We start from the raw sequence: 21,563 nt of genomic DNA, 5'->3' as shown, positions 1-21,563 counted from the left end.
GCCATGCACAAGTGGTGCCCTTCGGGCACCATTTGCACACGGGGTGGGGAGAATGTGGATATTTTTTTTTTTTAATTATTTGCTACCGTACGCGTACGGTAAGCGTAATCAGCGAAATTTTTGAAAAAATTAAAATTGCCTTTTTTCACTTGGGGGATCGTTGGGGACTCCCTCGACATGGCTAGGTGCTTGGGAGCTGTCTAAACAGCCCCTTTACATGTTTTTGCACTTTGTTTTTCAACCCCCTGTCAGAGTGCGAGAGAGAAAATGGCGGCCGCCGCTTCCTGGTTTCGACCGATTCGAATGTTTACTAAGATCTAACGGCCAATCAGAATCGTGCTCGCGCACGTCACCGTACGCGTACGGTAAGCGCACCGTAAGCGCACCGTAAGCTGGCTCAGATATATATATTGATTTAAAGGCTATTTTCTCAGAATCTACTGAACAGATTTACACCAAACCTACAAAAGGCACTTCCTTGACCTGAGGACTACCTCTCTGCCAAATTTCATTAAATTCTGTTCAGCCGTTCGGGCTGTAGCTCTGTCTAAAGGTCCTATGGAAAAATGCATGGGAAAAACGCGTTTTGGGACCCCCCTTTTATCTCAGCCCCCGCTTGACGAATCCCCCTGAGACTTTCAGGGTAGGAGCGGAGCGTAACGCCCCACCTATTTTGAAAAATTTGCGAGGATTCGTCGACCGGCGCCAAAGTTATTCAAAATAGAATGTTGCGGATTTCCTATGGTAAGAGGGTCCTAACTATAACTACCTACTGGCGACCGCCAGTAGGTAATATATATATATATATATATATATATATATATATATATATATATATATATGTGTGACAGCGTGGACAGCATTCTTTGTATGCGACGGCTAGTTAGCTCCTTGAGTAATTTAATGTTTTTTTCTGAATGGTACCCGGGAGTGCCTTGTTTTGTTAGAGTACCAGTACCAACTAAGTCACAGGTATTGTAAATATGGTTTATTTAGCTTTGTGATTGTTTGCGAGCAGAGGGAGGGATGGAGTTTTATTCGAACTGTTTAGAAGTTGTCACAGCATGTTATTGCGCTACTACTGTCAATCTGGAAGTGTTGGTACATTCAAACTATAAAATGAATCAAATATCGTTGGAGGAAAAAAAAGAATAGAGAAGAAGTTGTGCCAGAACCACAAACCGGAGGGTCAGAAAGAAGGAAAGCAGTTGTGTCTGCCCAAGGCGATCCTAAAGACTGGAAAGATTATGACAGGAAATAAGCATTCACTCTCCGGATGGAGCAAAATAACAATGAGGACAGAGGAGAAGAAAGATAGGCGGGGAAAGATCAAGCCCAAGAAGGAGACTGAGGCACAGGAATCTACTAGCGAACGGGTCCTCAGGTCAGTAGTTAAATACTTGGGAGAAGTTGTGTTTTCCAAAGACTCAAACGGTATTGAGGTACTTTTTCAGAAATGGATTGAGAGACCCAAACGCCTCTATCTAGTGTGATAGTACTTGTGAACACCTGGAGCAATCAGATTCACTGACTATGTAGGATGCCTTACAAACAAAGTAGTGAAAGACGACTGAGCAAAAAGCCTAATGATTGCTAGCCAACAGGATGCCCTTGCTTCATAAACTGGGAAAGTGTTTGATCTAGAAATCTCATGTGGCTATAGGACCTAAGAAGATCATAATAGGGAGAGGAAGATAGCAATCAAACCCTGCGGCAGCAGTTCTATGTATTTGGAGGGCCGTGAGCCAGAATAGGTTGATAAAAAAAGATATTACTTGCATTTTTAAATAAAAAAATTCTGATTGTCTGATTATTCTACCAGCCAATGGAACACCGAAGTAGATGCTTCTTCTGTCAACAGAAGCTTCACTATACAAGGAAAGTAGCAGTTGCTGTAGACTACATGATAGCAGTAGTATGGGATCGGCTATTGGGTTGGGTCTTTTGGTGTAATCCTAAAAAAGTGCTACTACAGGATGTGAATGTGCATGCATAGCGCTGTCCCGATGGCATGCTAACCATATGCTGTCTAGCCTTTCACCTGCTATCTGCTTACAGTCTACAACACTAGATTAATTCTATATGGTAAGCAGAATTGGAATATCATTAGTGGTGTATGTTGTCTACCTAGTACTGGGCACAACAAGGGAAAACCATGCAATGTGGTATTAATCGCTCTCCATGGTGTTACCATCACCGACGACCTCAAAAGGCAAAAACCAGGTTAGCTGAGTCTAAAAATCCCCAAAAGTATATAAAGCTTAACTACTAGCACTGAACAGTTAATCACTGCACTGCATAGTAAATAAATGCAAACTCTATAAGGAATCCCACAAGGCTATTGATCTTTATTTCACATCTATCATGAGGGTATCAGCACTTCGCTAGTCACTCAAGCCACTGTACTAATCAAACAATGACCCAACCTGACCGAATCTCAGCTACTGGTGAATCAATCCAAAAAGTAAACAGGCTGCATTGGCCTGTTCATGCTTACTACAATTCTGAATATGTCAAACATTCTGTTCAAGACCACAACATCCTCACCTCCATACCAGTTATGAGACTCGGAGACACAATCTTTTATTCAATATCGTTTGATGTCTGTAAGAATGCAAACATTTTCTAGGGAACTACACCCTCAAATGTATTAGAAACACGAAGCATCTCCTTTTTATTTTTACATTTCGTGCACAAACACTTAGATAGGCATACAGACAATATCTTAATTGTGCATTAATGCGGACCCTACACTATAGACCACCATGCAAAACAAATATCGAAGAGAAAAATGCAACCACAAAGAACACCAACCCGCCACCAACCAAGCCAACAGTGGAACAATCAGGAGGACCATTACTAAGCACCTTGCCAGTAATCAAAACTAACTAGGTCATTCTATGCAAATCACTGTCATATCGCAAACTATGTATCCTCCCCAGTTCTTAGAAAACCATGTAACAGACTAAAATATCTTGTGATCTCACAACTTCCGTCTGCTTAGTAGCATAGTTCTTGGCATCCATCATACAGCTAGTTTGTGACCTCAGGAAGGAGGGCTCTGAGCTGGGCAATGGCAACCTGATGCTTGACCAGCATTAGCAGTGTGGACTTTAATCTTCTAGTCAGTTTAGGGTCCTCAGAGACATACTCCACCAGAGCAATGAAAGTGGAGAGCTATATAACATAATCCAAGTTCTTCAAAATCCTACCTAGGACTTCTGCCAGTAATGATGGATTTTAGGACAAAGCTGGGACAATGGAAACAACCACTGGAAAGCGCAGAGGTCTGCCAATTCCTATCAACGATTTGCCTTTGTCAATGCTTGCTTTGTCGTGCCATGGTTTTTGTTAAACTTTATTATAAGTGGGAACTGCCAAGCTCTTGCCAATAAATAAAAATAGCTAACAGCACAAATATTTTTGGTCGTAAAAAGCACATGTTGCCAAGGTCCCAGGAGCTGAAAAAAATAGCTTTTTGTGTAAATGTGCTCCGTTTAAAAGACCAGAATGCCGTTACTCACAATCCAGTTATCCAATGGCTGAAGTGGAATGACCCACTGTCCCAGTAGGTATACTGTAGTCTGTGGAAGAAAAATGTGAAATACACAATAACAGATCCACAGATATAGCGGGCTCGCTGAAAGTCCCTATAGATATATTATACTATAATTTTAGTAATATTGGCTAACATCAGACAGACCTAAAAGTTTGCAAGTGGGGATTCACATCTAGGGCAGACATGGGCTATCAAGTGAAATTTGTATTGCAACGAAGGGTTAGAAACAAGGAGGCGAGCAAATTTAAAACGAAGCAGCTTTTGTCGCTTATTTATAGAAATGGAGGATGTCTGGTCACAGCAGAACTACCCTCTGTCAGCATTTCGTAAGTGTCTGCCTCTCAGTACTTCTTCGCGGTATTTATGCATGTATCTATTCCAACTATGCTAGGCACAGATCACACAGCCTTGAGACCGAGCTTTTGGGGTCTAGCATTTGTATAGGCTGAGACAAAGGTAGAAATTCTGGGACCTTGTTAAGAGAGAAAAGGCTTTGTATTTGCTTATATGTTAAGTCTGAAACATATAAATGCATTTAGGGTTCTGATCACACCACCCTCCTTGAAATGATCAACTATCAAAACCGTCTTGTCACTATAAGCGTGTCCTACACAAGTCTGCCCGGGTCTACATAGATATTTAATGAAACGCCAGTTTGTTCAGAAGTGGGAATGGAATATAACTGAATATATTCAACCAATGCCCCAAAGCATAATAAGCCCTATTAATAGTTACCAAGTACCGATATGACACAAAAGAAAAGGGGAATTGTGTAGATAGCGCCATCTGCAACATGCCCTTTTCAAAGAGGTCTATTTCCACTACTATGTGTGGTAGGTAAAATGATGGATACAATCAATAAATATCAAAATGAGTCTGAGCAGCCAGAGAGTTCAACTCAAGTTCAACTTGGATTCAAGAAGCTGCCCTTCTTATAGACAGCGTCAAAATGCACCATCTCAAACAAGATTATTTACTGGTCCATATCAGTCAAATTAGACTAGCTCAGACGCTGGTACAACGCTTGGAGACAACGGGATCAGTATATTCACAATCAGACATAAAAACTACAACTGAAGCACCATTTTAATCTGATCAGTTCTACCGCCTTAGATAGAGGCACCAGTATCAATCTATCTACCTCAATTTCAGGGCTGTAATTATCACTAAACACCACTTCACATGAATTATAGATGTTAATACTCAGGTAGTCGACAGAATCGAACACCCATGAAGCAGATATTCCATCTCTAAAGGGGCTGTTACCACTGTCAGCAGAAACACCTCAGATTTATCCCATTGTATCTGTAGTGCAGAGTATGGCCCACAGTATGGCATAGTTGGGAGCAGGTTCTCCTCCAGATGCATACAAATCAGTAGAAAACTATCTATGTAAATAGATAAGATTAGCTTTCTACAGGTGATGGCCAATCCCAAAGGCTTATCATCTGGATACGTGCCTATTCCAAATTACAACTAAACTAGATTATTGCACTGTCCTCTTTGAAATTAAAAACTACTGAAACACGAAATTCTGATTCTCCCAACCACTTTCAGACAAAACAGAAACACTAAGCACAGGGACTTTGAGCAATAACAGAAAAGAGCCCCACTGGCTAACAATAAAAGGCTGTTGTAAATCCAGTTATGGGTTTGACTCACAAAGTTCATCATTATCAAAACACTTAATATGTGTATAATCTTAGCACTCCAAAAATATGTAAAACCTCTTCACACATAGCTGAGGAAACTGGTAAACCCTTCTCCTTCAGGACTCGCATGTCTAAAGGCCGACTGTCAGTAGTCAAAAGTGCAGCAGTCCACTCTTAAGTGCGCTATGAAGGCAAGACCCACTCGGCCCTCTTAAAGAACACAACATCAAACCTAGCTATTTGCTTCTGGTCTGATTAATTTCTAACACCACTGCCTTTAGTCATGGTTTGTGGCGCCCTGGGGCCTTCGTGAAATATTATGCCATGTAAAGTCCAAAATAGATAACTATACTCAAACCGTCAACACTTGCTTAAAAAGAGCTTCATCACCTGAATAGTGGACCATCCTACACTGAAAGGGTTGGAAATGTAGGAGCTCAACTCTGACGCTGACTCCTTTGCCTGCAGGTGTATACTGTAGTTTGAGCCAGGTCACATCACAATTGACAGACATTAGACTAGAGCGACAGGCCTTCTCGATCAATGCATCCAGTGCAAGAAAAGTCATTCCCATATCAATCACAACCGCCACTATGTTTCCTCAATTTAGTTCAGGGCAAAAGACACACCTCTTAAAAAACATTACATTAGGATGCAGTAAAATCTCTACTCCCTTCCAGAATGAAGCACCTCATCTTTGAATCGCTCTCTGAATGTACCTATGTCATTGACTCGTACAACAATTCACTAATTTTGGATAGGTAAGAGTCATACAAATAGCACATACATATATGTCTTAAACCTTTTGTCAATAAAGATTTAGAACTGGTAGAGATGTCACTCTTTACTAAAAGGAGCCAACTCAAAATCTACCAAAATACAGGAACACGTACCTCGCATCGAACAAATCACGACAAATAAGAGCAAAGAGAATGTTAGCATGGATTCACGTGACCACTACAGAGCGCCTTCACAGCAGCTGCACTGAGTGACCAGGAATGTGACATCCTATCATTCGGAGGCTGGACGCAGCCGATGAGCCTGAACAGGTGAGCATGGAAACTCTCCTACAGAAATAGATCCTGGAAGTCAAAAGAGTAAAGGGTAGGCTGGTGTGGGCATTTGAGAGACTAAACTATTACCTCTGTTTCTCTGTTGACCACAGCAACCTGACTTCACTGCAATCAGAGGTGCAGTGTCAGCAGTGTGTGCATGTGCCCACGTTCACAAGGCCACGTTGACATTGTAAAAGTCAAACGCAGGATACTAAGGAATAGGCAGAGACAGAAGAATTTGTTACGGCCAGGGCCTGCAGACGTGAGCTGGTGGAATTTCAAGTGCAGATCTCTCCAATCAACCTTAAACCAAGCTTCTTCTATGGCTCTATTTGGTGATGAGGGCTGCGATGAATAAAAAGACACCGGAGTAAAATGAGTCGAGTCAGTGGATACAACAATTCCAGCATCTCTGACAGCCGCACCTTGGCCAGAGCTTGAGATGAGCCAAGGGCATAGCTTTAAACTGGGATTATCCATGAACCTCTCCCTGAGCAGGTGAGCCGTGATCGGTGCCTCCATGGACATGAGTTTCACATGGTATTCATAACGCTACCTTCACACAAGAACATGGAGTAAAACACATATTAAGAGCAACTCCTTAGTTAAAAATGCAATTTTAAAAATGTCCAAATATTTAAATATAGGTTGTTCTGCTGTAAATGAAAAGAGCGGGTAAGGAAACCGTTGTGAAACTTTAGGATCCTGTACAAATATTTCCAGGGCATGGTTCATCACTCTAGAATTTACTATGTTTGAGCTGAGCCTTCGCCAAGCGGTACATGAGTATTTCTACTAGATTGCTATCAGGTTTTATTGGAGGAACACGTGGCGCGTCTATGTGCTTATGAATTGTGTTGATTAACCTACTAATGAGTTGCCCGTTTCAAATCCATGTCAGTTCAAAAACTTGGATTATGTACTGAAACTTCTAGCTATCTGCGTGTGCATGTGAAATACTCCCTCCCACACATATACATGCACTTTTCTGCCTCAGTCAGCCAAGGTCATAAATCGAAATGCTCACATTCGTCCACTCTGGAAGGCCTCACATTGCAGGACTCGCAAAGCCCCTGGCACAGAAAGACTTAAGGGCTCCTTCTATTCTTTACAATACATTCCACCTCACGGACCAGCCCGGGAAATGCGGTGATGGAAACATTAAGTCCAAACGGATTATGTTTAAAACCTGACCTGTGAGGAATGTGGCAACCATCCCAAACCACTCCCCGAGCCCCCGACCGGCCACGTTGGCTCTAAGCGCATGCGGGGCAGTTTAAGGAAGGGAAATGGATTTAAAATATATATTTTCATTAATAGATATTTATATGGTTGCCTAATACCCTCACAATAAATACATCGATAACTTGCCCAGGTGTAAAGTACTTCTTCATCGTAGGAGGTCCAGAGAAAAAATGATATCGAGGAAAAACGTGGGTTCACTTTGATCGTTTTTGAAAAGTGGCATCTCTTACTGAGCCCAGACTTAAGGAAATGGAGTCAGAGAGTCAGGGCTGCACTTAAGCGAGGTGTCGGTCAAGCCTAGTAAAACGTCTTTCTATTGCTACCTGGAATGAGAGCTCACATATGTCAGCAAATTATCAACCCCTCCTCAGCCAGCGCCCACTTCAGTGGCAGACAGAGGCGAGGCAAACGTGCATGGAATTCAAACTGAAATGTCATGCATGGTCACAGCTCAATATAATGCAGCCTGGAGGTCAGCATCTAAAACCTGTCAAAGAATTATTACCCCCTAAAGCAGGAGCATGTATATACACCCATCACCCCGAGAGATTACGTGGAAACAGACTTCAAAACATAGGCTCTATAATGGAGCTTGCCAAAATCTCGGTCATGCCATAAATGTCCTCCGACAAACATTGTGACAGGTTTTGAAATCCTAAATCGGGCCAAAGAAACACCCTACCTATTGTAGGGCTTGGTTAATGTACTGTTCTGATTCAAGTAGTTGCACATTTTGGTTCAAATGCACGTCGAAACTTTCATAGGGGATTTTCATGTATGGACCTTATTTAGGTAATCAATGTTTCAGAGTTTACGCGGCCGCCCACAAAAGCACCTGTATGCTACTAAGAGTAGTAACATGCAGGAGTACTTTTTACACAGTCTTACATGCCTTTGGGAATCAGCCCTGAAACGTCCAACTCCCTATGAATGAAAGCAAAAAGAGAGCAAAGTAATTTCCATTTGTACTCATTGTTTATGAATATCCCCTTTATATTCCAATGTATTTGCATTTAGATGTTTTGAGGGCGAAATCACAAAAGCATGTAAGTGCATATTCCACCAGTTTATCACAACCTGGGCTAAAAAAGCACATCTAATAAAATAGATTATGGACATCTAACGTTTTAACAGCATATATTCAGAGACAGTAAACTAACTCTCCTTGAACATCTGTTAAAAATGTAGGTTGGTGGTGATTTTTGAGGGTGATTTACATAATGCTGCAGTTCGCAGTGGTATGAGGACAGTAAAACTGGATACTTGTCTGTTTGCTACTCCGCTGTGTGGCAGTTTTGTTGCTACAGAGATATAATCCCCAGGATTCAGTGGAACACCTACACGTAAAAATGTAGACTGGTCAATTTTACAAAATGTGTTTATAGAAGGAACCCCACAAACCCATCCCTGAGCATCCCCCACAAAGCTCAGGCTTGCTTGCTTGCTTGGTGAAATAAGGGGCAGGTATTACAAAATATTCCTCACAGCAGTTGCATCTGAGTCTGGACCTGCTCATCCTAACAGATTAGATAAAGCTGTAAACTGAGAGCTAGTTTGCTGATCAACGGATACCTTAAAAAACTTAATGTAGTCCAAACGTGAAGGATCAAAACCTTTCAGATAATCTTTGATCTTTATGTATGAATCATTAGATGTCACTCCCCGTCTAATTTGAAAAGCAGCACTTTGTCCTGCTTAAATTAAAATTGTTCAGCTGTGGTGTGGTTTCCTTTACCGGATATGTCCTGAAAATGCACTGACAATGTTTCGCAGGGTGGTTTTAACCCAACTGGTGAGGGAGGACAGTGCGAAGCCATGACGCTGCTCCAGTCACCCTTGACCCAGGAGGAGAAGCTGGGCCTTTCCGGAGGAGTTAGGTGGGTTCAGATGCTCGGCTGATTCAACAGCTTTTAGATGGGGTTATTTTTATCCATATCTTTAAGGGACATAGAACTGCTTCATTTCAATAATATCTACCTTTCTAGTTACAACTCGCTGTGGTCTTTGTAACTGTGGACACATGTTGAAAGTCCACAGCCTCACTCTACGGTCGGATGAAAGGTCAATGGGGGCTTGTTGGCGTCTTTCGATGCTTCCCATCGAGGATGCCACCCTTCCACATGCTATTCTCTAAATGTGTCACCGTTTGCAGGGATCTCCCTAGTAGGATACCAACCTCTGCAGAGATCCAATGGCATGGCAGTTGTCAGATGAGGAGCTGGATGTCCCTGGCAACCAGACAGATCTGGAAGACGGAGCATTTCAAGCAGAACACTGCATATTATTTTTCAAAGTTGCCGCCAATCACAACAGACACCTAAGGCTTCCGGGATTGCTCCCAATGCCCCAGAGTACAGACACTTGATACTGAATTCAGCAGAGACAGGAAAACTCAGTGGCATGGCAAGGGTGCCATGGGCACAAATGGAAGCACTTACAAACCTCTTTCCTACTGTATGGATGGTAAAAGACTGCTATAATTGGGGTGTAGTGGGCCCGACATCCTCTGTGCCTTGGTACCGCACTATTGCCAGCTTTGGACTGTTGAATCTGAACTACTTGAAAGTGAAGAAAGAAAGATAAATTATTAAAAAAGGTTGCAGCCAAGGGGTTAAGGAAATGTCAATAAAGGCGCTACCGGGTATGGAAATCAGTAAGATGAAAACAAATGCAGAGTCCTTTGAGTCTGGATGGACCTACCAGACATTGACTGGACATGATGATGATGAACGAGGGAGAAACAGCTGCCTCAATACTGGTAACACCGAATGAATGAAGTAGGACTTGTACAGTGCCAGGTGAAACAATCTCCATATCATACTATTTACAACACGTCCATTATGCAAGGGGCAATGCTGAAGGTTGGCATGTGACACTATGATCTCTGAACAGCACAAACTGCCTGTCATCACTTGGAGACTAGCAGAAACTGCGGGCTAATTTGCACCTGCATAAGCTCCATGCACACACGTCTCAAGTTCTTCCTGCAGCGGCACACTGATTTGGTTTCGGACTACCGTGGGAAATGCGAAGGGGAAACAGTCAGTATTTTGCTGGCCTCTGCTCCATGGGAAATTTATAGATCTGAAACCGTAAAGGTTTGGGAGGATCTTGGGTGATCTCATACTCCCCTTCGTAGGGGAGTAAAATGCCTTGTATTGTATTGTAGCTTTTGTATAGTCTTCACTACCCTCTAGGTGGGGTTTTGAAGTGCTTGCACGCGTGGTTAGCATGGTACACCGTGTAGGATGAGGGGTAGTGAGAGTGTTGTTTTAGTATTGAGCCTAGGCAGGAAGTGTTTCCGTGTTGTGCATGACGACGCTGAGGTGTGGTTTTGTATTGTGGGTTGCAGAAATAAGCAGTGTAGTGAGTGAAAAAGGAGTGAGGGAAAGACATGATTTATGTTTTGAGATGCGCCAATCGCATTAGTTAGCTCTGCAGGACCTTTTCGTATTTGGAGTCAATATAAGGGAGATGCTTGCCCTATTTCAAATAGGTTGCTGCATTAAGGTCGACCAAGCTGCTACCTTATGAGGATGGACAAGTATTAGGAGGAGGAAAGAAAGCGTCAAGGATCTACCAGGGTGGACTATGATACAGTCCTCAGTTGTGACTGCCATGGTACAGACATAAGTGAAGGTCAGAATATACAGCTAATGGGGTCTGCAGCGTTGGTCTAAGTTAGAGTCCTTTGTAGTCAGCCTGTTGCTGTAGGGTGTTAGTTGCGAGGGTTTGGGACAAACACTGGCTCATAGGTCCACTGTGAAATCATTCCAGCACATGTCTATTTGTACTAAAATGGGATAGGTGTTTATCATGTAGCCTGTCTTGGTCACGAGAGGCTATCAGACCACTGGGGGTTTAACAAAGCAGCAGGCCAGAATGCGGAGATGTTTCCTAGGGTGACAACACCATTATGAGAGAGAGAATTGGTTAAAGCCTGTGGCCAGCACCACTTATTATATACTGGTCTATGATGTTCCAGGGTTTTGGGTTGTCAACTGGGAGTGGCTATCTTGGAACAGCATGGTTTTTCCCTCTCTCCTGAACTTTAAGTGTTCTTGGATGCAGTGGATCTTGGCTGGTAGAGAGAACCACAGTTTTGCTGCTTGGACCGAGAGAGAGGATCCTATCATATATTCTATACTGTAAGGCAGTATGACACCACAAAGGGCTAGTCTGGAGCGCTGATGTCACCTTCACATGTAAGGGCACCACACCCCTCCAGTGAGAGGTCCATTTTACAACTTCCCAGGCAGACAGTGATACATTTATTTAATATTTTTCTTCCCAGTGATTCTGCACCACAGGAAACACTGTTATATAATAAAGGTTATGGTGATTCAACCGATTGAGGATGAAGATCATCACATAAAATCATACACAACTGTATCTGATGATAAAACCCAGGTCGTCCTTTTTGGATTTAGTTAGCCCTGGAGTATAAGTACCACTGTAGTCAACAATTACATCAGTGGGCTTATGTATTCCCGATACTCCGAATAGGCCTGCCTTAGCTCTGGTTACTGAGTATATGAAAAACCAGGCACAGCTGGTACTGGGTAATATGGGGAAAACTACATTTTCATGCTCAACTTACACAGGTATTTAGCTATTAATTAATTCAAAGTCAAAACCTATTGTCTTTGTCAGCATTTGTTCACACAGAGCATACTCAGGTGCTTTTCTAAAGTAGTGCAAGGAGATTAATCCTCCTGGTGGAAGCATGCCATTCACTGGTAATGGATGAAGCTTGAGCTCGTTAGGACACACCGTAAAAACAGGGTTGGATTGGGTTAAAAAAATCGGCCCGGGCACACCAAAAAAAGTGGCCCACATTTGCATATTGCCTTTCTGTAAAACACTGCTTCAGCGACGTTTTATGAAAAGAAAGGGGGTGGGGAGCATGTTTTATTAACTTCACTTAGATTAAAAAAAAATGCACAGATTAGTTCACACTGCTGAGCCACACATGAATGCAAGTGAGACCAATTCTGCTCAGGCACCCTGCCCGTCTCAATCAACATTCAATAATGGGCCAGCCCAGTGAGCGAAAGGGAGTGATACCTCCGCCCATCTGCCTCTAGAAAGGCCACTCAGGCTCCTACTGGGCCACTGGCGGCATCCTAACAGCACAGACAGCCCCCAGGCCATTTCCCGGGTGCCCGCGTTACCGATCCGACCGTGACTAAAAACCAATAGGAGTTTTCTCTGTACCTCACAGAGCGGCTAACGACTTATTAATTGACCCCCAAACAATGAGGTGGATAGAGAGGTAAATTATGATTCGTACCTACGCACCCTCCCCAGAGATATGCAAAAAACACTGTAGTATAGGGACTATATTAAGGATATGTAGGCTGGGGATTTTCTATGTTTTTTGTCACCCACTTATTCGAGTGCTGTGTTTCATCACTGGGGAGGCCTGTTATTAATTTATACCAGGGTGCATGACTACCTTAGAGGAGTCGTCTTTAGTAATCAATTGATGATGAAATGGTGATTTAAAATCAACTAAGGGACTTTACATTCTCTGTATTTGATAAGTTTAAAAAATAGGCGAGACTTGAGTGACTTGTATTTGCTCGCACGTCCTAATATATGTGCCAATATGTTTTAGCCTTCTCAGAGAGTGAAGCTTTTGTTTCCAGGGCCACTTTGCCAGGACATTGAACCCTAATGATTCTTGTAGATGTCAGTTGATTTAAGGCATTTGGAAATATTTTGTTTAATAATTTCATCAAAATAGAACAATATTTAATTAAGTAGGAGACTTTATTATGCCGTCAGTTATGGCCAAAAATTGAATGTGATTTTTCTGGTCCAGACCACGAAGCAAAATGCAGTTATTGCTCAGATGGAGTAAAATCGAAAGATATGTCTCGAGATTTTCTTCTGATTATCCAGTAAATTAGAGTATATCCATAGACTATGTTCTAAAGTTCCTTCAAGAGAGGGACACAGATAAAACAAAGATTATTTCTTTGTTATATTGTTCCACTGCTTTTTTTTGCAATAAATTAGTGTTAAAGTCCATGACAAGTTGCTTACAATCGGCAATGACTTATCTGGTAGAGACTCTATCTAGCTGCAGATTCCTTACCTGAGAATATTCCTCAGGCATCAGACTGGATCCAAAAAATCTTGAGCTGTGCCTCGCCCACCGGTACATGCAGTGATCAGCTCCACATCAGCGTCATCCACTGCAAAAATGATGTGCACAGTGCCTCTCCTGGCCCTATCCCAGCACACTAACATCAGTTTCTTTTGGGACATTTCTGCACCAGAAGCACAGCAGCCACACAGAGAATGGATGAACCATGTGTAGACACATTGGCCCACATTCACAAAGAGCCACTGCACTTGGAGTGAGGCTCCGCAATCATAGTGGGATCTCCGCACTCGTGGCAGGATCTTCGCAATGGGAAACTGCATTGCAGTGATCCCACCATGAGTGCAGAGATCCTGCTACGACTGCGGAGCCTCCGCCCCGAGTGTGGAGGGTCTTTGCAAATCACGGCCTAAGGACATACTGGGGCCTTCTAAATGGAAAGATACTATTCACAGAAGCGGGGAAGATGGGAGGGTCAGTACGGAATCTACGGCTAGATAGTGTCTCTACCAGATAATACGTCAACGAAAGTAAGTAACTTGTTCATCTGTTGTAGACTTCAAACTGCAGATTCCTTACTTTAGAATAGATACCCAAGCAATACCTCCACGGTGGAGGGTCTGCAAATAGATTAAACCAAGAAGTCCTGGGCAAAATGCTCACTAGGACAGACCTGACTGTCTAGGCGTCAGTCAATCAATCAATCATGAGTTTGTATAACGCAAGATATTCACCCGAAAGGATCTCAAGGTGCTGAGGGATGGGGGGAAAAAAAGGGGAGGGGCGCGCAAGTCCTGGCAAGGTCACGGAGTGCCATTGAAGAGCCAGGTCTTAAGGTCCTTTAAAAACTTGGGGAGTGAAGGAGTCAGTCGGAGGTGGAGAGGGAGGGAATTCAATGCCTTCGCAGAGAGGAGGTAGAAGCAGCGTCCAGGCAGCGTTTGCTAAAAGTGTGCAGAGAAGCTCACGTAGCAGCCAAACAAAAGTCCAGGATGGGGATTCCGCGGGCTTAAGCAGAGATCGCAGAGTTGCCCGAAAGCATCAGAGAATTGCTTTTTGGCTAGTGCATAGCAGAACTTAATGCAGAGCACAATCCACCTGGAGATGATCAATTTCTGCACAACTTTTTCCGTTCTTCCTTTCTTTGCTGTGGCGAACCCAGCAAAGAGTTGAATGTCCACCTGGATGTCTTTGGTGTGATCAATGTGGAACAACAATTCCCTTTTTTTGGACCAGCAAATGGAGTCTCTCCTCTTTAGAAGGGTGAGGAGGAGCAAGGAAGGCCAGCAACGTGATGCTCTGGCTGACATGAAAAGGCATCACCAACTTTAGTTGGAAAGAAGCATGAGTACCGAGAATCAAAGTTGATCCGGCAACCATAAAAAAGTCGAAATGGCTGAAAAATACCCTTTAACTGTGCCCAAAGCAAAGCCTTGCCGGGCTAAAGGCAGAACAAACAGAAAAGCCTCGGACTAAGGTGCAGAGAGGAGATCAACATGTTGTTTCTGGTGTCTGGTGGAAAAAGATGCAGTTGGTTGTTGCTACTGTAGCCACAAAGGCGATAAAAGGCAGATTGGGGCTGGCGTGAGTTTGTGAAGAGTTCCATTGACCAGTTGGTGGCCCTGCTGTCCTTAAAGTGTTCTGACACCGAGTCTGCCTTCTCACCAAATAGGCGGGTGCCATCAAAGGGGATGTCCATAAAGGATGCCTGGACATACCCTGAAAAGCCAGCAGACCACAACCAGGCTTGGCAACCGAGTGGCACTGACAATGCAATCGGTCTGCCCAGTAAGTCAGTCGAATCCAGCCCACAGTGTATAGTGAATTTTGGTGCATCCCTGCCATTGGCAATAGCTTGGCTCAGGATGGCTCGGGCCTCCTCCGAGACCATGGGCAGTTCTTGCACAACCAAATCTCAAATGTGGGTATATCGGCCCAAGAGGCACGCAATATTCAGGAATGCAGTGCAAGGCTAGCAGAACAGAACATCTTCTCGCCGAAGGTATACAGCCTCTTAGATTCCCTATCTGGTGGAGTGGTAAGGAATGTACCAAGGTTGATTTTCAACATGGAGGCCTGACAACCAGGCTCTCCTGGTGAGGAAAGCTGGGTCCTCTGGAGCGATACGATGGTGGCTGGCAATCGTCCTGTGCACAAAAGCCCATGAACAGGGCTTGGCACATGCCCCAAGTATGCCATCTGTGAAAGCTTCATAAAAAGGGAGAGGTTCTGTGGGGGCAAATCCCAGCTGAAGAACCTCTGTCTGGACGTTCATCCTGACTATCACCGAAGACAGTGTAAGGTTCAGGACCTCTGCCATCCTCCTCAACACCTTGGCAAATGAAACCCTTTACTCTGTAGCCACAATAGGGAGAAGAATGTCTGGGAAAGTTTTCAAACCACTGGAATCCGGCGGTTTTTCATACCAGTTATCCTCAAGCTCTTCCATGGGGTTGGGATAACCATAAGGAACTTCAGATCCTTTGAAATCGTACTCCCCATAGGGCCTATCAAAAAAAGGTGGTTCTGCCTCCAACTCGGAAGGTCGAGCTCTGTCTGGTGACAAATCTGATATCAGGCAATGCCGATCCGGCTCCGTATTGGTCGATGCTGCCATGGGGTGTCGAAAGCGCCTGGCAAGGCTGCACTGGAAAGGGCTCCAGTGAAGGTCGTGGCCTTATGACCGGAGCCATTCCCGATCTGGGAAAGGATCCGAAGGGTCTGATTGGCACCGCTGAGGACAAACCTGCCGAACCCGTGGCGCTCCAGAGGGCTCAACCAGTCTAAATATGAGGTGCATGACCTCTTAGAACTCCTTTAACTAGGTCTGGGCCGCTCCGGATCTAGGAAATTCTGGGAGGTGCAGAGTGTACCCAGGCTTTGCAGCTAATGTGCGGGGTCTAGCCCTGTGGCATCGTTCCCACACGTTGTCCGAAGACTTAGATCAGCACGGCAAAGTCAAAGAGTGCTTCTACTTCTTAGCTTTCTTATAGGACTTACCTGATGACTTTGAGCGCGATGATGAGCACCTATAACAGCTCTGCAAATGCACCCAGGACATTCCACATAACCAGGACCTAGAGCATCTCAGAGTCGAATGGCATTGGGTGACCTTGAGTTTCAGGAGGTGCTCCTGAACTGCCTTGGGAGTCATGGCGCAACAGTCGGGGCAGGCCTTTGAGTCGGGGTACGGCTCCAGGCACCAGAGGCAAACCAGGTGCGGGTTTGTCACAGACATCTGCCTGTGACAAGAATCATAGTGTTTAACCCCTATCGTTTTTTTAGGAGAGAGTTCTATGTACACACTGGGAGCAAAAGCTCCAAAAAGGCAGACAAAACATCAAAAAATAGTCCAAGCACGCTGAGGTGGCACCTAAATAGGCACCACAAACATATTTTGCGGGACGGGTGTAACAGACGCGAAGATCATCGACTCCACCTACTGGCGCACAGAGGCCCTGCTGAAGATTTTCCAGACCCAGTCTGACGCCTGGGTGATATTCTAAGAGAATGAATCTACGGGTAGAACTCACTATCAAATTATAATTACAGTTGCATTTTTGATAGTGTCAATTAGATTCTCAAGGTTGTTCAAAATATCAAAAATCCTAGATTTCTCATTGGATATTAGAGAAGGTATATAAATGTTTACTATCAGCAGTTGTAAAATGTCAATAAACTCTAATAGTAAAGCAAGGACATTATTGGTGGTTACGAGTGTTGTAGAGTTTATGTCTAATTTGTTATTTATCATGATACCAAGACCTCCGCTTGGTCTTCCCATTCTTTTCTTTATGGCTAGTACTTCAAATACATAAAAGTTGGAGATATAACTGTCCTCAATTCTCCAGGTCTTATGAAGGCAGACAATTTGATATATTAAAAAATGTGGTCAGGTCTGTTCCACTGTGATTTAATTATCGATTCAAACCTATGATGTTCTATTAGCATATCTTTATATCCTAGTGAGAGGATCGGGTGATGTGTGTGATTTATCCGAAATTCTGTTGAGACCCAACAAGCCTGCATTTAAATGTTTGCCAGTCCATCTGACCATGTTGGCAGGGTATGCCCAGACGTGGGTCCCTTGCTCACTTTACCACTGGATTCAAGCTAGCCTGGCTGATGAGGGGTGTTACCCCGCAACCGGTCCCAGGATGCTTGGCTTGGCAGTTTGGTCTGGACGGTTCCCATGAGGCACAGGTTCAAGGCTGATTTGCATATGGCTGGGTCTGAACTGGGTTGGCGAAGTGAGCTTAAGAACTATGATGGATTCAAACCCAGATCTGTGACTGGGGGTGAGTGTCTGAAAAGTTTCAGCACTCTGTCCCTCATCTCCTTGTGTTTGCTTAGTCCATCTGACCATGGCACGCTGATCCTAAATCTTCAGAGAAGGAAAGGGTAATTTGTCTTTTTATTTTTAGGTTTTCAACTTATGTGTGTCTTGCCCTTTAGAGGACTTTATTGTGCCTGCTATACGTTGGTGAAGTGTGTTATTTCCCAATGTTGTTTCTTTTATATGTAAGGTTATTTTTCTCCTGATAGAGATTTCAATTCCCCAATTATTTGGCAGCTCTTCTTTTCTGGTCCAGATGAAAGCTGGGCCGAATTTCAGACGATCTGCAAGGGTGAGTGATTTCTTGCGATTTGCTTGATCTGTGATAAACTTGTCCTTGGCAGGTTTTGTGAATTTAACCTACTGAATGTGGCAATAGGTTTGGAAATCAATTTGTATGGAAGGAATGTCGAGCCTGCAGCTATGTGTTATTTATTAAGGGTGTTATTAAGGTTTACTAAAGTATTTTTAACTACTGTGAATTTTTTGTTTGCATTCAAAATAAAATATTTGCCAAAAATATTTACAACTTGAAAAAAAACGATGAAGGTTAAAGAGAGTTTTCAAAACGATGGGGCATTTTTTTAGAGCATTTTTATATTGCATTATTTTAAGGCATAATTCAATAACATGTTTGATCTATGCCAAAATTATAGCAATGAAGAGGCAGCATAGTAAAACCACTGTAGGCACCAGGTAAAAAGATGAAAATTAGTGACCCTGTTCTTAAGGAAAGTCTAAAAAGTGCAACCACAGTTCTATGATCGTACATGGCTGCGGTTTTATGACAGTAAGTAATTGACAAGAACGTACTTGCTACAGCTGCCGATTTTCGGCATTTGTGACATTTGTGAATTCCAATTTTGCATGATTCAATATACAAACCTATGTCTCGCCTTGTGAAAATCTGTGTAAATTCACTTGTTAAAATGTTCCTCTTTTATCTCTCCATGAAGAAGCTCCTTTCGCTACACTCCACCTTCGTTAGGTGTATGTGGGGTCCCTCTCTATTTTGGAAAATATTTATTCCTGGCCTTGTCAGGAGGAATGAATTACCTTATCCACAGCAGTAAGAAGATTTAAGTAACCTTAAACATGTAAGTTTCTGAGTGTGCACAAACACACAGGGCAACCCAGCCCTGAAACTACCACTCCCACCTACTTCAGGAGCCTATGCGTAGATTTGCTCATATGAACATTTTCATGCCCTGACACCAAAACCACCCCCTGCGTGTGTATGCCAAACCTACGCACCCAAATAGCTTTGAGAAGCAGGCCCATACCATTCTGACTCTGACCTTGCAGAGTTCGGCGTAGCAGTCTTGTTTATCTCAGCAACCTTGGCTCATGACAGTAGGCATAATTCGGATTTGTTTACAGTAACGTTTTGGGAAATCAAGTGAATAGTTAAAAAGTAAATTTGCCAGACTAATTTACAAGACATTCCCTCAGAAACTAAAGTAAGAAAGAGTGCAATGGTACGTGAAAAACAATGTATTGTTAACTTTGCTATATTGAGAACACTGGCATAATAAAAGGGCTGTTACATTTAGAGCCCTTTTGTGAGATAATCTCTTCATGTGATTTGTAATAAATAGAGCAGTGATATCTTTAGGTCTGGTATAAACAGAATGGTGGCGTACCCACATCTTGCTGGAATCCAAATCCTCACCTAAACAGAACCCAGGCATTATAATAGAGCGGTTATCACACCCCTAGTTTAATGAGAACACTGCCATAATTTGTCACCTAACGTTTTGGCACTAAATGGGACAAGTGGATTTTTTTTTACTGAACAAGTAGATTTTTTAGCAATCTTGTCCCTTGAACAAGTAGATATATTCTAAAATTCCAAAGTGCTCATGTGTAAACACATAGAGTATGCAGTTCCTCTAAAGTCACACAGAAAAGTAAAAAAAGTAAGGGTAAAACAGTAAGCCGGCAGAGGCTGAGGAAGCAGATCGGGGGGTGGGGGATCTGATTGCTTAGAAGCAAGAGCCCTAACACACCCAGATGGATGTCATGCTTCCTCATCAGGCAGCTCCTCGTTAGCCCAGCACTGCAATGCCAACGAGCCCCTCGAGAGGGATCCTTGCTGGAGGTCTTTTGAAAATATGAAGTGTGTGTGGATATGCAGTGTGTGTTAATGTCGTATATAAATAACTATGAAGGAAACTTACCCAGTTTTAATATGTAGGTCCTTTTGTTATAAGTCAAAACAAACGGTGCCTCTGTTGGGAACAATGATACAGTACAGCTCATGGAGCAATAACATTTCGGTCAACAGTTTTGTTGCCATAGATAGTCACTGTGGATCTGGTTGATTCATCCACTGTGGATCTGGTTGATTCATCAAGACCATGTAAACCTAATCTACAAATGACTGGGGTTGTAGGTGTAAGGATTAACAAAGTACCCAATCACAAAAAGTCACCCTCAAGGTGTAGGGTATACCTTAAAATATCTATAATCCGACACAATTTGAGTAAGCAAATGGTGCCTTAGGTGATGACAGAGACTGCACTAACTGCGGAGTAAAAGGCGTCCAGCATGCTAGGAATGTGCAACCTGCCCCTCTCTGGCACCCTGGAGGTTATTTTCGAGAATAAGGGCCTCATGTAGGTAGCCAAATACCGGTCGGTAACGGCCGATTTTCGGTAAATATGCCGTTACCGACCGGTATTCAGACAAGTGAGATGTAGGAGTCCAAAAACGACTTTTCGGTAAATATGAGGCGGTAAATACCGAAAAATATTTACCGAATTCTAAAATACCGAATCAGATTTACCGAATACATACTTAACGAATCGGTAAATATGAAGTGGTAAATATGAAGTGGTAAAAATTAAAATGACATGTAGGAGCACTCGGTAATTAAGAAATCCAAGAAAATCGGTAAATAAGAGTCGGTAATTAACACGGATTGAAAGCAGGTGGTAACCATCAACAGTGCATATAAGCAATCCCAAAATGCAACTGCGTGGACAACATGGCCGCTATATATGTCATTGCAAGGCGCCTACGTCTACAGGCAGCAGGACTGAGGGTTTGGCGACGGGAGGAACGCATCTACAGACAGCGCATCACACTATTCCAGCTGACTGATGCAGAGATACATGAGAGGTACAGGCTACACCCCGAAACCATCATGGACTTAATCAGGGACCTTCACCCACTCCTGGACCAGCCAATAAGAAGGGCGCACGCCATACCCCCACATGTGCAGGTGCTCTGCAGCCTACATCTGCTGGCATCCGGCAGTTATCAGGTGGTGATAGCTGCGGTGGGTGGTGTATCCCAGAGTTGCCTGTCACGTTTCTTCAGGAAGTTCCTGGATGCCATGATGCAGAGAATGCACCACTACATCAGCTTCCCAAACACACAGGCTGCACTGCAGAAAACAAACACAGACTTTTATCACATGGCACAGTTCCCCCATGTCATCGGCTGTATTGATGGTACACACATCCCAATCTGTCCACCAGCTGACACAGAGCACATCTACAGGAACAGGAAGTCCACCCACTCCATCAATGTGCATACCGATTTGAATGATTTTGTTAAGGGTCCTGTGGGTGGCAGAACCAAAAGGTGGGCGTATGCTATT

The 21,563-nt window shown here is 43.4% G+C and overlaps 1 protein-coding gene across 2 annotated transcripts in view; it reads right to left on the bottom strand.

Annotated features, from left to right (window-relative positions):
* The window catches only part of SRL (sarcalumenin), a 179,633-nt gene that overhangs the window by 126,641 nt on the left and 31,429 nt on the right, over nt 1–21,563 (bottom strand). The gene's annotated exons all lie outside the window — the stretch shown is intronic.

The sequence above is a fragment of the Triturus cristatus genome, chromosome 10 (genome assembly GCF_964204655.1).
Source record: "Triturus cristatus chromosome 10, aTriCri1.1, whole genome shotgun sequence".
Lineage (NCBI taxonomy): Eukaryota > Metazoa > Chordata > Amphibia > Caudata > Salamandridae > Triturus > Triturus cristatus.
This window is presented reverse-complemented; position numbering and strand designations above follow the sequence as displayed.